The following is a 17,270-nucleotide window of genomic DNA, read 5'->3' as shown; positions in this document are numbered from 1 at the left end:
CTGTGCCGTACAGTGCGAGATAACACTTTTCAGTTTTCCCGTATTCCTAATTGAGTGAGCGACACACATGTGATTTAGGTTACAAAGTAGTTCTTTTCATTTACGTTCTTTCCTTGGAAACTTGTTCCTGTTAGGAACAAGTTAGGGTTAGGTTTAGGGTTAGGTTTAGGTTTAGGGTTAGGGTTAGTTTAGGGCTGGGTAAGGGATATGGTTAGGGTTACGGTTAGGGTTAGGGGTTAGGGTTAGGGTTAGGGTTAGGGGTTAGGGTTAGGGTTAGGGTTAGGGTTAGGGGCTTAGGGTTAGGGTTAGGGTTAGGTTTAGGGTTCGGGTTAGGGTTAGGGGCTTAGAGTTAGGGTTAGGGTTAGGGTTATATCACTTTTCAGTTTTCCTGTTATAATAATTGAACAGGCGACACATATGTGAATTAGTTTACAAAGTTTTGCTTTGTGTATCTGTTCTTTCAATGGAAACTTGTTTCTGTGCCGTACAGTGCGAGATAACACTTTTAAGTTTTCCTGTATTCCTAATTGAGCGAGCGACACACATGTGATTTACTTTACAAATTAGTGATTTTCTTTTTTGTTCTTTCATTTGAAACTTGTTCCTGTGCTGTACAATCTCATATATCACTTTTCAGTTTTCCTGTTATAATAATTGAACAGGTGAAACGTATGTGAATTCGTTTAAAAAGTTGTGCTTTGCTTTTCTGTTCTTTCGATGGAAACTTGTTCTTGTGCTGTACAGTGCGTTATATCAATTTTCAGTTTTCCTGTTATAATAATTGAACAGGCTACACGTATGTGAATTCCTTTAAAAATTTTGCTTTGCTTTTCTGTTCTTTCGATGGAAACTTGTTCCTGTGCTGTACAATGTCATATATCACTTTTCAGTTTTCCTGTTATAATAATTGAACAGGCGACAAGTATGTGAATTCCTTTAACAAGTTGTGCTTTGCTTTTCTCTTCTTTCGATGGAAATTTGTTCCTGTGCTGTACAGTGCGTTATATCACTTTTCAGTTTTCTTGTTATAATAATTGAACAGGCGACACGTATGTCATTTAATTTACAAAGTTGTGCTTTGCGTTTCTGTTCTTTCTTTGGAAATTTGTTTCTGTGCCATACAGTGCGAGATAACACTTTTCGGTTTCCCTGTATTCCTAATTGAGCGAGCGACACACATGTGATTTAGTTTACAAATTAGTGATTTTCTTTTTTGTTCTTTCATTTGAAACTTGTTCCTGTGCTGTACAATGTCATATATCACTTTTCAGTTTTCCAGTTATAATAATTGAACAGGCAAAACGTATGTGAATTCGTTTAAAAAGTTGTGCTTTGCTTTTCTGTTCTTTGATGGAAACTTGTTCTTGTGCTGTACAGTGCGTTATATCAATTTTCAGTTTTCCTGTTATAATAATTGAACAGGCGACACGTATGTGAATTCCTTTAAAAATTTTGCTTTGCTTTTCTGTTCTTTCGATGGAAACTTGTTCCTGTGCTGTACAATGTCATATATCACTTTTCAGTTTTCCTGTTATAATAATTGAACAGGCGACAAGTATGTGAATTCCTTTAAAAAGTTGTGCTTTGCTTTTCTGTTCTTTCGATGGAAATTTGTTCCTGTGCTGTACAGTGCGTTATATCACTTTTCAGTTTTCTTGTTATAATAATTGAACAGGCGACACGTATGTCATTTAATTTACAAAGTTGTGCTTTGCGTTTCTGTTCTTTCTTTGGAAATTTGTTTCTGTGCCATACAGTGCGAGATAACACTTTTCGGTTTCCCTGTATTCCTAATTGAGCGAGCGACACACATGTGATTTACTTTACAAAGTAGTTCTTTTCATTTACGTTCTTTCCTTGGAAACTTGTTCCTGAACAAGTTAGGGTTAGGTTTAGGGTTAGGTATAGGGTTAGGGTTAGGGGTAGGTTAGGGCTGGGTAAGGGATATGATTAGGGTTACGGTTAGGGTTAGGGGTTAGGGTTAGGGTTAGGGGTTAGGGTTAGGGTTAGGTTTAGGTTTAGGGGCTTAGGGTTAGTGTTAGGGTTAGGGTTAGGGTTAGGGGCTTAGTGTTAGGGTTAGGGTTAGGGTTATATCACTTTTCAGTTTTCCTGTTATAATAATTGAACAGGTGACACATATGTGAATTAGTTTACAAAGTTGTGCTTTGAGTTTCTATTCTTTCAATGGAAACTTGTTTCTGTGCCGTACAGTGCGAGATAACACTTTTCAGTTTTCCCGTATTCTTAATTGAGTGAGCGACACACATGTGATTTAGTTTACAAAGTAGTTCTTTTCATTTACGTTCTTTCCTTTTAAACTTGTTCCTGTTAGGAACAAGTTAGGTTTAGGTTTAGGGTTAGGTTTAGGGTTAGGGTTAGGGTTAGGTTAGGGCTGGGAAGGGATATGGTTAGGGTTACTGTTAGGGTTAGGGTTAGGGTTAGGGGTTAGGGTTAGGGTTAGGGTTAGGGGTTAGGGTTAGGGTTAGGGTTAGGGGCTTAGGGTTAGGGTTAGGGTTAGGGTTAGGGTTAGGGGCTTAGGGTTAGGGTTAGGGTTAGGGTTATATCACTTTTTAGTTTTCCTGTTATAATAATTGAACAGGCGACACATATGTGAATTAGTTTCCAAAGTTTTGCTTTGTGTATCTGTTCTTTCAATGGAAACTTGTTTCTGTGCCGTACAGTGCGAGATAACACTTTTCAGTTTTCCTGTATTCCTAATTGAGCGAGCGACACACATGTGAATTAGTTTACAAATTAGTGATTTTCTTTTATGTTCTTTCATTTGAAACTTGTTCCTGTGCTGTACAATGTCATATATCACTTTTCAGTTTTCCTGTTATAATAATTGAACAGGCGAAACGTATGTGAATTCGTTTAAAAAGTTGTGCTTTGCTTTTCCGTTCTTTCGATGGAAACTTGTTCTTGTGCTGTACAGTGCGTTATATCACTTTTCAGTTTTCCTGTTATAATAATTGAACAGGCGACACATATGTGAATTCCTTTAAAAATTTTGCTTTGCTTTTCTGTTCTTTCGATGGAAACCTGTTCCTGTACTGTACAATGTCATATATCACTTTTCAGTTTTCCTGTTATAACAATTGAACAGGCGACAAGTATGTGAATTCCTTTAAAAAGCTGTGCTTTGCTTTTCTGTTCTTTCAATGGAAATGTGTTCCTATGCTGTACAGTGCTTTATATCACTTTTCAGTTTTCTTGTTATAATAATTGAACAGGCGACACATATGTCATTTAATTTACAAAGTTGTGCTTTGCGTTTCTGTTCTTTCTTTGGATATTTGTTTCTTTGCCATACAGTGCGAGATAACCCTTTTCGGTTTGCCTGTATTCCTAATTGAGCAAGCGACACACATGTGATTTACTTTACAAAGTAGTTCTTTTCATTTATGTTCTTTCCTTGGAAACTTGTTCCTGAACAAGTTAGGGTTAGGTTTAGGGTTAGGTTTAGGGTTAGGGTTAGGGTTTGGTTAGGGCTGGGTAAGGGATATGATTAGGGTTACGGTTAGGGTTAGGGTTAGGGTTAGGGGTTAGGGTTAGGGTTAGGGGTTAGGGTTAGGGTTAGGGTTAGGGTTAGGTTTAGGGGCTTAGGGTTAATGTTAGGGTTAGGGTTAGGGTTAGGGGCTTAGTGTTAGGGTTAGGGTTAGGGTTATATCACTTTTCAGTTTTCCTGTTATAATAATTTGAACAGGCGACACATATGTGAATTAGTTTACAAAGTTGTGCTTTGAGTTTCTGTTCTTTCAATGGAAACTTGTTTTTGTGCCGTACAGTGCGAGATAACACTTTTCTTTTTTCCTGTATTCCTAATTGAGTGAGCGACACACATGTGATTTAGTTTACAAAGTAGTTCTTTTCATTTACGTTCTTTCCTTTTAAACTTGTTCCTGTTAGGAAAAAGTTAGGGTTAGGTTTAGGGTTAGGTTTAGGGTTAGGGTTAGGGTTAGGTTAGGGCTGGGAAGGGATATGGTTAGGGTTACGGTTAGGGTTAGGGTTAGGGTTAGGGGTTAGGGTTAGGGTTAGGGTTAGGGGTTAGGGTTAGGGTTAGGGTTAGGGGCTTAGGGTTAGGGTTAGGGTTAGGGTTAGGGTTAGGGTTAGGGGCTTAGGGTTAGGGTTAGGGTTAGGGTTATATCACTTTTTAGTTTTCCTGTTATAATAATTGAACAGGCGACACATATGTGAATTAGTTTACAAAGTTTTGCTTGTGTATCTGTTCTTTCAATGGAAACTTGTTTCTGTGCCGTACAGTGCGAGATAACTCTTTTCTTTTTTCCTGTATTCCTAATTGAGCGAGCGACACACATGTGATTTACTTTACAAAGTAGTTCTTTTCATTTATGTTCTTTCCTTGGAAACTTGTTCCTGAACAAGTTAGGGTTAGGTTTAGGGTTAGGTTTAGGGTTAGGGTTAGGGTTAGGTTAGGGCTGGGTAAGGGATATTGTTAGGGTTACGGTTAGGGTTAGGGTTAGGGGTTAGGGTTAGGGTTAGGGGTTAGGTTTAGGGTTAGGGTTAGGGTTAGTGTTAGGGGCTTAGGGTTAGTGTTAGTGTTAGGGTTAGGGTTAGGGGCTTAGGGTTAGGGTTAGGGTTAGGGTTATATCACTTTTCAGTTTTCCTGTTATAATAATTGAACAGGCGACACATATGTGAATTAGTTTACAAAGTTGTGCTTTGAGTTTCTGTTCTTTCAATGGAAACTTGTTTCTGTGCCGTACAGTGCGAGATAACACTTTTCAGTTTTCCCGTATTCCTAATTGAGTGAGCGACACACATGTGATTTAGTTTACAAAGTTGTTCTTTTCATTTACGTTCTTTCCTTGAGTTAGGGTTAGGTTTAGGGTTAGGTTTAGGTTTAGGGTTAGGGTTAGTTTAGGGCTGGGTAACGGATATGGTTAGGGTTACAGTTAGGGTTAGGGGTTAGGGTTAGGGTTAGGGTTAGGGGTTAGGGTTAGGGTTAGGGTTAGGGTTAGGGGCTTAGGGTTAGGGTTAGGGTTAGGGTTAGGGTTCGGGTTAGGGTTAGGGGCTTAGAGTTAGGGTTAGGGTTATATCACTTTTCAGTTTTCCTGTTATAATAATTGAACAGGCGACACATATGTGAATTAGTTTACAAAGTTTTGCTTTGTGTATCTGTTCTTTCAATGGAAACTTGTTTCTGTGCCGTACAGTGCGAGATAACACTTTTCAGTTTTCCTGTATTCCTAATTGAGCGAGCGACACACATGTGATTTAGTTTACAAATTAGTGATTTTCTTTTTTGTTCTTTCATTTGAAACCTGTTCCTGTGCTGTACAATGTCATATTTCACTTTTCAGTTTTCCTGTTATAATAATTGAACAGGCGAAACGTATTTGAATTCGTTTAAAAAGTTGTGCTTTGCTTTTCTGTTCTTTCGATGGAAACTTGTTCTTGTGCTGTACAGTGCGTTATATCAATTTTCAGTTTTCCTGTTATAATAATTGAACAGGCGACACGTATGTGAATTCCTTTAAAAATTTTGCTTTGCTTTTCTGTTCTTTCGATGGAAACTTGTTCCTGTGCTGTACAATGTCATATATCACTTTTCAGTTTTCCTGTTATAATAATTGAACAGGCAACAAGTATGTGAATTCCTTTAAAAAGTTGTGCTTTGCTTTTCTCTTCTTTCGATGGAAATTTGTTCCTGTGCTGTACAGTGCGTTATATCACTTTTCAGTTTTCTTGTTATAATAATTGAACAGGCGACACGTATGTCATTTAATTTACAAAGTTGTGCTTTGCGTTTCTGTTCTTTCTTTGGAAATTTGTTTCTGTGCCATACAGTGCGAGATAACACTTTTCGGTTTCCCTGTAATCCTAATTGAGCGAAGGACACACATGTGATTTAGTTTACAAATTAGTGATTTTCTTTTTTGTTCTTTCATTTGAAACTTGTTCCTGTGCTGTACAATGTCATATATCACTTTTCAGTTTTCCTGTTATAATAATTGAACAGGCGAAACGTATGTGAATTCGTTTAAAAAGTTGTGCTTTGCTTTTCTGTTCTTTGATGGAAAATTGTTCTTGTGCTGTACAGTGCGTTATATCAATTTTCAGTTTTCCTGTTATAATAATTGAACAGGCGACACGTATGTGAATTCCTTTAAAAATTTTGCTTTGCTTTTCTGTTCTTTCGATGGAAACTTGTTCCTGTGCTGTACAATGTCATATATCACTTTTCAGTTTTCCTGTTATAATAATTGAACAGGCGACAAGTATGTGATTTCCTTTAAAAAGTTGTGCTTTGCTTTTCTCTTCTTTCGATGGAAATTTGGTCCTGTGCTGTACAGTGTGATATATCACTTTTCAGTTTTCCTGTTGTAATAATTGAACAGGCGACACGTATGTCATTTAATTTACAAAGTTGTGCTTTGCGTTTCTGTTCTTTCTTTGGAAATTTGTTTCTGTGCCATACAGTGCGAGATAATACTTTTCGGTTTCCCTGTATTCCTAATTGAGCGAGCGACACACATGTGATTTACTTTACAAAGTAGTTCTTTTCATTTACGTTCTTTCCTTGGAAACTTGTTCCTGAACAAGTTAGGGTTAGGTTTAGGGTTAGGTTAGGGCTGGGTAAGGGATATGATTAGGGTTACGGTTAGGGTTAGGGTTAGGGTTAGGGGTTAGGGTTAGGGTTAGGGGTTAGGGTTAGGGTTAGGGTTAGGGTTAAGTTTAGGGGCTTAGGGTTAATGTTAGGGTTAGGGTTAGGGTTAGGGGCTTAGTGTTAGTGTTAGGGTTAGGGTTATATCACTTTTCAGTTTTCCTGTTATAATAATTTGAACAGGCGACACATATGTGAATTAGTTTACAAAGTTGTGCTTTGAGTTTCTGTTCTTTCAATGGAAACTTGTTTTTGTGCCGTACAGTGCGAGATAACACTTTTCTTTTTTCCTGTATTCCTAATTGAGTGAGCGACACACATGTGATTTAGTTTACAAAGTAGTTCATTTCATTTACGTTCTTTCCTTTTAAACTTGTTCCTGTTAGGAAAAAGTTAGGGTTAGGTTTAGGGTTAGGTTTAGGGTTAGGGTTAGGGTTAGGTTAGGGCTGGGAAGGGATATGGTTAGGGTTACGGTTAGGGTTAGGGTTAGGGTTAGGGGTTAGGGTTAGGGTTAGGGTTAGGGGTTAGGGTTAGGGTTAGGGTTAGGGGCTTAGGGTTAGGGTTAGGGTTAGGGTTAGGGTTAGGGGCTTAGGGTTAGGGTTAGGGTTAGGGTTATATCACTTTTTAGTTTTCCTGTTATAATAATTGAACAGGCGACACATATGTGAATTAGTTTACAAAGTTTTGCTTTGTGTATCTGTTCTTTCAATGGAAACTTGTTTCTGTGCCGTACAGTGCGAGATAACTCTTTTCTTTTTTCCTGTATTCCTAATTGAGTGAGCGACACACATGTGATTTAGTTTACAAATTAGTGATTTTCTTTTTTGTTCTTTCATTTGAAACTTGTTCCTGTGCTGTACAATGTCATATATCACTTTTCAGTTTTCCTGTTATAATAGTTGAACAGGCGAAACGTATGTGAATTCATTTAAAAAGTTGTGCTTTGCTTTTCTGTTCTTTCGATGGAAACTTGTTCTTGTGCTGTACAGTGCGTTATATCACTTTTCAGTTTTCCTGTTATAATAATTGAACAGGCGACAAGTATGTGAATTCCTTTAAAAAGTTGTGCTTTGCTTTTCTGTTCTTTCGATGGAAATTTGTTCCTGTGCTGTACAGTGCGTTATATCACTTTTCAGTTTTCTTGTTATAATAATTGAACAGGCGAGATGTGTGTCATTTAATTTACAAAGTTGTGCTTTGCGTTTCTGTTCTTTCTTTGGAAATTTGTTTCTGTGCCATACAGTGCGAGATAACACTTTTCGGTTTCCCTCTATTCCTAATTGAGCGAGCGACACACATGTGATTTAGTTTACAAGTTAGTGATTTTCTTTTTTGTTCTTTCCTTTGAAACTTATTCCTGTGCTGTACAATGTGATATATCACTTTTCAGTTTTCCTGTTATAATAATTGAACAGGCGAAACGTATGTGAATTCCTTTAAAAAGTTGTGCTTTGCTTTTCTGTTCTTTCGATGGAAACTTGTTCTTGTGCTGTACAGTGCGTTATATCACTTTTCAGTTTTCCTGTTATAATAATTGAACAGGCGACACGTATGTGAATTCCTTTAAAAATTTTGCTTTGCTTTTCTGTTCTTTCGATGGAAACTTGTTCCTGTGCTGTACAATGTCATATATCACTTTTCAGTTTTCCTGTTATAATAATTGAACAGGCGACACGTATGTCATTTAATTTACAAAGTTGTGCTTTGCGTTTCTGTTCTTTCTTTGGAAATTTGTTTCTGTGCCATACAGTGCGAGATAAAACTTTTCGGTTTCCCTGTATTCCTAATTGAGCGAGCGACACACATGTGATTTACTTTACAAAGTAGTTCTTTTCATTTACGTTCTTTCCTTGGAAACTTGTTCCTGAACAAGTTAGGGTTAGGTTTAGGGTTAGGTTTAGGGTTAGGTTAGGGCTGGGTAAGGGATATGATTAGGGTTACGGTTAGGGTTAGGGTTAGGGTTAGGGGTTAGGGTTAGGGTTAGGGGTTAGAGTTAGGGTTAGGGTTAGGGTTAGGTTTAGGTGCTTAGGGTTAGTGTTAGGGTTAGGGTTAGGGTTAGGGGCTTAGTGTTAGGGTTAGGGTTAGGGTTATATCACTTTTCAGTTTTCCTGTTATAATAATTCGAACAGGCGTCACATATGTGAATTAGTTTACAAAGTTGTGCTTTGAGTTTCTGTTCTTTCAATGGAAACTTGTTTCTGTGCCTTACAGTGCGAGATAACACTTTTCAGTTTTCCCGTATTCTTAATTGAGTGAGCGACACACATGTGATTTAGTTTACAAAGTAGTTCTTTTCATTTACGTTCTTTCCTTTTAAACTTGTTCCTGTTAGGAAAAAGTTAGGGTTAGGTTTAGGGTTAGGTTTAGGGTTAGGGTTAGGGTTAGGTTAGGGCTGGGAAGGGATAGGGTTAGGGTTACGGATAGGGTTAGGGTTAGGGTTAGGGGTTAGGGTTAGGGTTAGGGTTAGGGGTTAGGGTTAGGGTTAGGGTTAGGGGCTTAGGGTTAGGGTTAGGTTTAGGGTTAGGGTTAGGGTTAGGGTTAGGGGTTAGGTTTAGGGTTAGGTTTAGGGTTAGGGTTAGGGGCTTAGGGTTAGGGTTAGGGTTATGGTTAGGGGCTTAGGGTTAGGGTTAGGGTTAGGGTTATATCACTTTTCAGTTTTCCTGTTATAATAATTGAACAGGCGACACATATGTGAATTAGTTTACAAAGTTTTGCTTTGTGTATCTGTTCTTTCAATGGAAACTTGTTTCTGTGCCGTACAGTGCGAGATAACACTTTTCAGTTTTCCTGTATTCCTAATTGAGCGAGCGACACACATGTGATTTAGTTTACAAATTAGTGATTTTCTTTCTTGTTCTTCCATTTGAAACTTGTTCCTGTGCTGTACAATGTCATATATCACTTTTCAGTTTTCCTGTTATAATAATTGAACAGGCGAAACGTATGTGAATTCATTTAGAAAGTTGTGCTTTGCTTTTCTGTTCTTTCGATGGAAACTTGTTCTTGTGCTGTACAGTGCGTTATATCACTTTTCAGTTTTCCTGTTACAATAATTGAACAGGCGACACGTATGTGAATTCCTTTAAAAATTTTGCTTTGCTTTTCTGTTCTTTCGATGGAAACTTGTTCCTGTGCTGTACAATGTCATATATCACTTTTCAGTTTTCCTGTTATAATAATTGAACAGGCGACAAGTATGTGAATTCCTTTAAAAAGTTGTGCTGTGCTTTTCTGTTCTTTCGATGGAAATTTGTTCCTGTGCTGTAAATTGCGTTATATCACTTTTCAGTTTTCTTGTTATAATAATTGAACAGGCGACACGTATGTCATTTAATTTACAAAGTTGTGCTTTGTGTTTCTGTTCTTTCTTTGGAAATTAGTTTCTGTGCCATACAGTGCGAGATAACACTTTTCGGTTTTCTTGATATAATAATTGAACAGGCGACACGTATGTGAATTCGTTTAAAAAGTTGTGCTTTGCTTTTCTGTTCTTTCGATGGAAACTTGTTCTTGTGCTGTACAGTGCGTTATATCACTTTTCAGTTTTCCTGTTACAATAATTGAACAGGCGACACGTATGTGAAATCCTTTAAAAAGTTGTGCTTTCCTTTTCTCTTCTTTCGATGGAAATTTGTTCCTGTGCTGTACAGTGCGTTATATCACTTTTCAGTTTTCCTGTTACAATAATTGAACAGGCGACAAGTATGTGAATTCCTTTAAAAAGTTGTGCTTTGCTTTTGTCTTCTTTCGATGGAAATTTGTTCCTGTGCTGTACAGTGCGTTATATCACTTTTCAGTTTTCTTGTTATAATAATTGAACAGGCGACACGTATGTCATTTAATTTACAAAGTTGTGCTTTGCGTTTCTGTTCTTTCTTTGGAAATTTGTTTCTGTGCCATACTGTGCGAGATAACACTTTTCGGTTTCCCTGTATTCCTAATTGAGCGAGCGACACACATGTGATTTAGTTTTCAAATTAGTGATTTTCTTTTTTGTTTTTTCATTTGAAACTTGTTCCTGTGCTGTACAATGTCATATATCACTTTTCAGTTTTCCTGTTATAATAATTGAACAGGCGAAACGTATGTGAATTCGTTTAAAAAGTTGTGCTTTGAATTCTGCTCTTTCGATGGAAACTTGTTCTTGTGCTGTACAGTGCGTTATATCACTTTTCAGTTTTCCTGTTATAATAATTGAACAGGCGACACGTATGTGAATTCCTTTAAAAATTTTGCTTTGCGTTTCTGTTCTTTCTTTGGAAATTTGTTTCTGTGCCATACAGTGCGAGATAACACTTTTCGGTTTCCCTGTATTCCTAATTGAGCGAGCGAAACACATGTGATTTACTTTACAAAGTAGTTCTTTTCATTTACGTTCGTTCCTTGGAAACTCTTTCCTGTTAGGAACAAGTTAGGGTTAGGTTTAGGGTTAGGTTTAGGGTTAGGGTTAGGGTTAGGTTAGGGCTGGGTAAGGGATATGGTTAGGGTTACGGTTAGGGTTAGGGTTAGGGTTAGGTGTTAGGGTTAGGGTTAGGGTTAGGGGTTAGGGTTAGGGTTAGGGTTAGGGGCTTAGGGTTAGGGTTAGGGTCAGGGTTAGGGTTAGGGGCTTAGGGTTAGGGTTAGGGATAGGGTTATATCACTTTTCAGTTTTCCTTTTATAATAATTGAACAGGCGACACATATGTGAATTAGTTTACAAAGTTGTGCTTTGAGTTTCTGTTCTTTCTTTGGAAATTTGTTTCTGTGCCATACAGTGCGAGATAACACTTTTCGGTTTCCCTGTATTCCTAATTGAGCGAGCGACACACATGTGATTTAGTTTACAAAGTAGTTCTTTTCATTTACGTTCTTTCCTTGGAAACTTGTTCCTGTTAGGAACAAGTTAGCTTAGGTTTAGGGTTAGGTTTAGGGTTAGGGTTAGGGTTAGGTTAGGGCTGGGTAAGGGATATGGTTAGGGTTATGGTTAGGGTTAGGGTTAGGGTTAGGGGTTAGGGTTAGGGTTAGGGGTTAGGGTTAGGGTTAGGGTTAGGGTTAGAGTTAGGGTTAGGGGCTTAGGGTTAGGGTTAGGGTTAGGGTTATATCACTTTTCAGTTTTCCTGTTATAATAATTGAACAGGCGACACATATGTGTATTAGTTTACAAAGTTTTGCTTTGTGTATCTGTTCTTTCAATGGAAACTTGTTTCTGTGCTGTACAGTGCGAGATAACACTTTTCAGTTTTCCTGTATTCCTAATTGAGCGAGCGACACACATGTGATTTAGTTTACAAATTAGTGATTTTCTTTTTTGTTCTTTCATTTGAAACTTGTTCCTGTGCTGTACAATCTCATATATCACTTTTCAGTTTTCCTGTTATAATAATTGAACAGGCGAAACGTACGTGAATTCGTTTAAAAAGTTGTGCTTTGCTTTTCTGTTCTTTCGATGGAAACTTGTTCTTGTGCTGTACAGAGCGTTATATCACTTTTCAGTTTTCCTGTTATAATATTTGAACAGGCGACACATATGTGAATTAGTTTACAAAGTTGTGCTTTGAGTTTCTGTTCTTTCAATGGAAACTTGTTTCTGTGCCGTACAGTGCGAGATAACCCTTTTCAGTTTTCCCGTATTCCTAATTGAGTGAGCGACACACATGTGATTTAGTTTACAAAGTAGTGCTTTGGGTTTCTGTTCTTCTGTTGCAAACTTGTTTCTGTGCTGTACAGTGTGATATATCACTTTTCAGTTTTCCTGTTGTAATAATTGAACGGGCGACACGTATGTGATTTAGTTTACAAAGTTGTCCTTTGCGTTTCTGTTCTTTCGATGGAAACCTGTTTCTGTGCCGTACAGTGCGAGATAATACTTTTCGGTTTTCCTGTATTCCTAATTGAGCGAGTGACACACTTGTGATTCAGTTTACAAAGTAGTGCTTTTCATTTAACTTCTTTCGTTGGAGTCTTTTTCCTGTTAGGAAAAAGTTAGGGTTAGGGTAGGGTTAGGGTTAGGGTTAGGGTTAGGGTTAGGGTTAGGGTTAGGTTAGGGCTGGGTAAAGGATAGGGTTAGGGTTAGGGTTAGGGGTTAGGGTTAGGGTTAGGGTTACTCTTAGGGGGTTACAGTTAGGGTTAGGGTTAGGGTTATAACACTTTTCAGATTTCCTGTTATAATAATTGAACAGGCAACACGTATGTCATTTAGTTTACAAAGTTGTGCTTTGCGTTTCTGTTCTTTCTTTGGAAACTTGTTTCTGTGCCATACAGTGCGAGATAACACTTTTCGGTTTTCCTGTATTCCTAATTGAGCGAGCGACACACATGTGATTTAGTTTACAAAGTAGTGCTATGGGTTTCGTTCTTCTTGGAAACTTGTTTCTGTGCTGTACGTGTTATATATCACTTTTCAGTTTTCCTGTTGTAATAATTGAACGGGCGACACGTATGTGATTTAGTTTACAAAGTTGTGATTTGCTTTGCTGTTCTTTCAATGGAAAGTTGTTTATGTGCAGTACAGAGCGAGGGTTAGGGTTAGGGGTTAGGGTTTGTGTTAGGGTTAGGGTTAGGGGGTTAGGGTTAGGGTTAGGGTTAGGATTAGGGTTAGGGTTAGGGTTATATCACTTTTCAGTTTTCCTGTTATAATAATTGAACAGGCGACACGTATGTGAATTAGTTGTGATTCAGTTTACAAAGTAGTGATTTTCATTTACGTTTTTTCGTTGGAAACTTGTTCTTGTGCTGTACAGTGAGATATATCACTTTTCAGTTTTCCTGTATTCCTAATGGAGCGAGCGACAAACATGTGATTTAGTTTACAAATTAGTGCTATTCTTTTTTGTTCTTTCATCTGAAACTTATTCCTGTTTTGTACAGTCCGTTATATCACTTTTCAGTGTTCCTGTTATAATAATTGAACAGGCGACACGTATGTGAATTAGTTTACAGAGCAGTGCTTTGCTTTTTCGTTCTTTCGTTGGAAACAAGTTTCTGTGCTATACAGTGCGTTATATCACTGTTCAGGTCTCCTGTTATAATAATTTAACAGGTGACATGTATGTGAATTAGTTTTCAAAGTTGTGCTTTGCTTTTCTGTCATTTCGTTGGAAACTTGTCCCTGTGTTGTACAGTGCGTTATATCACTTTTCAGTTTTCCTGTCATAATAATTGAACAGGTGTCACGTATGTGAATTCCTTTAAAAATTTTGCTTTGCTTTTCTGTTCTTTCGATGGAAACTTGTTCCTGTGCTGTACAATGTCATATATCACTTTTCAGTTTTCCTGTTATAATAATTGAACAGGCGACAAGTATGTGAATTACTTTAAAAAGTTGTGCTGTGCTTTTCTGTTCTTTCGATGGAAATTTGTTCCTGTGCTGTACAGTTCATTATATCACTTTTCAGTTTTCTTGTTATAATAATTGAACAGGCGACACGTATGTCATTTAATTTACAAAGTTGTGCTTTGCATTTCTGTTCTTTCTTTGGAAATTTGTTTCTGTGCCATACAGTGCGAGATAACATTTTTCGGTTTTCCTGTATTCCTAATTGAGCGAGCGACACACATGTGATTTAGTTTACAAATTAGTGATTTTCTTTTTTCTTCTTTCATTTGAAACTTGTTCCTGTGCTGTACAATGTCATATATCACTTTTCAGTTTTCCTGTTATAATAGTTGAACAGGCGAAACGTATGTGAATTCATTTAAAAAGTTGTGCTTTGCTTTTCTGTTCTTTCGATGGAAACTTGTTCTTGTGCTGTACAGTGCGTTATATCACTTTTCAGTTTTCCTGTTATAATAATTGAAAAGGCGACACGTATGTGAATTCCTTTAAAAATTTTGCTTTGCTTTTCTGTTCTTTCGATGGAAACTTGTTCCTGTGCTGTACAATGTCATATATCACTTTTCAGTTTTCCTGTTATAATAATTGAACAGGCGACAAGTATGTGAATTCCTTTAAAAAGTTGTGCTTTGCTTTTCTGTTCTTTCGATGGAAATTTGTTCCTGTGCTGTACAGTGTGTTATATCACTTTTCAGTTTTCTTGTTATAATAATTGAACAGGCGACACGTATGTCATTTAATTTACAAAGTTGTGCTTTGCGTTTCTGTTCTTTCTTTGGAAATTTGTTTCTGTGCCATACAGTGCGAGATAACACTTTTCGGTTTCCCTGTATTCCTAATTGAGCGAGCGACACACATGTGATTTAGTTTACAAAGTAGTTCTTTTCATTTACGTTCTTTCCTTGGAAACTTGTTCCTGTTAGGAACAAGTTAGGGTTAGGTTTAGGGTTAGGTTTAGGGTTAGGGTTAGGGTTAGGTTAGGGCTGGGTAAGGGATATGGTTAGGGTTACGGTTAGGGTTAGGTTTAGGGTTAGGGGTTAATGTTAGGGTTAGGGTTAGGGGTTAGGGATAGGGTTAGGTTTAGGGGTTAGGGTTAGGGTTAGGGGTTAGGGTTAGGGTTAGGGTTAGGGTTAGCGGCGTAGGGTTAGTGTTAGGGTTAGGGGCTTAGGGTTAGGTTTAGGGTTAGGGTTATATCACTTTTCAGTTTTCCTGTTATAATATTTGAACAGGCGACACATATGTGAATTAGTTTACAAAGTTGTGCTTTGAGTTTCTGTTCTTTCAATGGAAACTTGTTTCTGTGCCGTACAGTGCGAGATAACCCTTTTCAGTTTTCCCGTATTCCTAATTGAGTGAGCGACACACATGTGATTTAGTTTACAAAGTAGTGCTTTGGGTTTCTGTTCTTCTGTTGCAAACTTGTTTCTGTGCTGTACAGTGTGATATATCACTTTTCAGTTTTCCTGTTGTAATAATTGAACGGGCGACACGTATGTGATTTAGTTTACAAAGTTGTCCTTTGCGTTTCTGTTCTTTCGATTGAAACCTGTTTCTGTGCTGTACAGTGCGAGATAATACTTTTCGGTTTTCCTGTATTCCTTATTGAGCGAGTGACACACTTGTGATTCAGTTTACAAAGTAGTGCTTTTCATTTAACTTCTTTCGTTGGAGTCTTTTTCCTGTTAGGAAAAAGTTAGGGTTAGGGTAGGGTTAGGGTTTTGTTAGGGTTAGGGTTAGGGTTAGGGTTAGGGTTAGGTTAGGGCTGGGTAAAGGATAGGGTTAGGGTTAGGGTTAGGGGTTAGGGTTAGGGTTAGTGTTAGGGTTACTCTTAGGCGGTTACAGTTAGGGTTAGGGTTAGGGTTATAACACTTTTCAGTTTTCCTGTTATAATAATTGAACAGGCAACACGTATGTCATTTAGTTTACAAAGTTGTGCTTTGCTTTTCTGTTCTTTCGATGGAAACTAGTTTCTGTGCCATACAGTGCGAGATAACACTTTTCGGTTTTCCTGTATTCCTAATTGAGCGAGCGACACACATGTGATTTAGTTTACAAAGTAGTGCTATGGGTTTCGTTCTTCTTGGAAACTTGTTTCTGTGCTGTACGTGTTATATATCACTTTTCAGTTTTCCTGTTGTAATAATTGAACGGGCAACACGTATGTGATTTAGTTTACAAAGTTGTGATTTGCTTTGCTGTTCTTTCAATGGAAAGTTGTTTATGTGCAGTACAGAGCGAGGGTTAGGGTTAGGGGTTAGGGTTTGTGTTAGGGTTAGGGTTAGGGGGTTAGGGTTAGGGTTAGGGTTAGGGTTAGGGTTATATCACTTTTCAGTTTTCCTGTTATAATAATTGAACAGGCGACACGTATGTGAATTAGTTGTGATTCAGTTTACAAAGTAGTGATTTTCATTTACGTTTTTTCGTTGGAAACTTGTTCTTGTGCTGTACAGTGAGATATATCACTTTTCAGTTTTCCTGTATTCCTAATGGAGCGAGCGACAAACATGTGATTTAGTTTACAAATTAGTGCTATTCTTTTTTGTTCTTTCATCTGAAACTTGTTCCTGTTTTGTACAGTCCGTTATATCACTTTTCAGTGTTCCTGTTATAATAATTGAACAGGCGACACGTATGTGAATTAGTTTACAGAGCAGTGCTTTGCTTTTTCGTTCTTTTGTTGGAAACAAGTTTCTGTGCTATACAGTGCGTTATATCACTGTTCAGGTCTCCTGTTATAATAATTTAACAGGTGACATGTATGTGAATTAGTTTTCAAAGTTGTGCTTTGCTTTTCTGTCATTTCGTTGGAAACTTGTCCCTGTGTTGTACAGTGCGTTATATCACTTTTCAGTTTTCCTGTTATAATATTTGAACAGGTGACACGTATATCATTTCCTTTACAAAGTTGTGCTTTGCGTTTCTGTTCTTTCTTTGGTAACTTGTTTCTGTGCCATACAGTGTGAGATAACACTTTTCGGTTTTCCTGTATTCCTAATTGAGCGAGCGACACACATGTGATTTAGTTTACAAAGTAGTGCTTTGGGTTTCTGTTCTTCTGTTGCAAACTTGTTTCTGTGCTGTACAGTGTGATATATCACTTTTCAGTTTTCCTGTTGCAATAATTATACGGGCAACACGTATGTGATGTAGTTTACAAAGTTGTGCTTTGCTTTTCTGTTCTTTCGATGGAAAATTGTTTCTGTGCCGTACAGTGCTTTGAACACTTTTCAGTTTTCCTGTATTCCTAAATGAGCGAGCGTCACACATGTGATTCAGTTTACAAATTAGTGCTTTTCATTTACGTTCATTCGTTGGAAACTTGTTCCTGTT

The sequence above is a fragment of the Meriones unguiculatus genome, chromosome 21 (genome assembly GCF_030254825.1).
Source record: "Meriones unguiculatus strain TT.TT164.6M chromosome 21, Bangor_MerUng_6.1, whole genome shotgun sequence".
NCBI lineage: Eukaryota > Metazoa > Chordata > Mammalia > Rodentia > Muridae > Meriones > Meriones unguiculatus.
Note: the sequence above shows the minus strand (reverse complement) of the source record.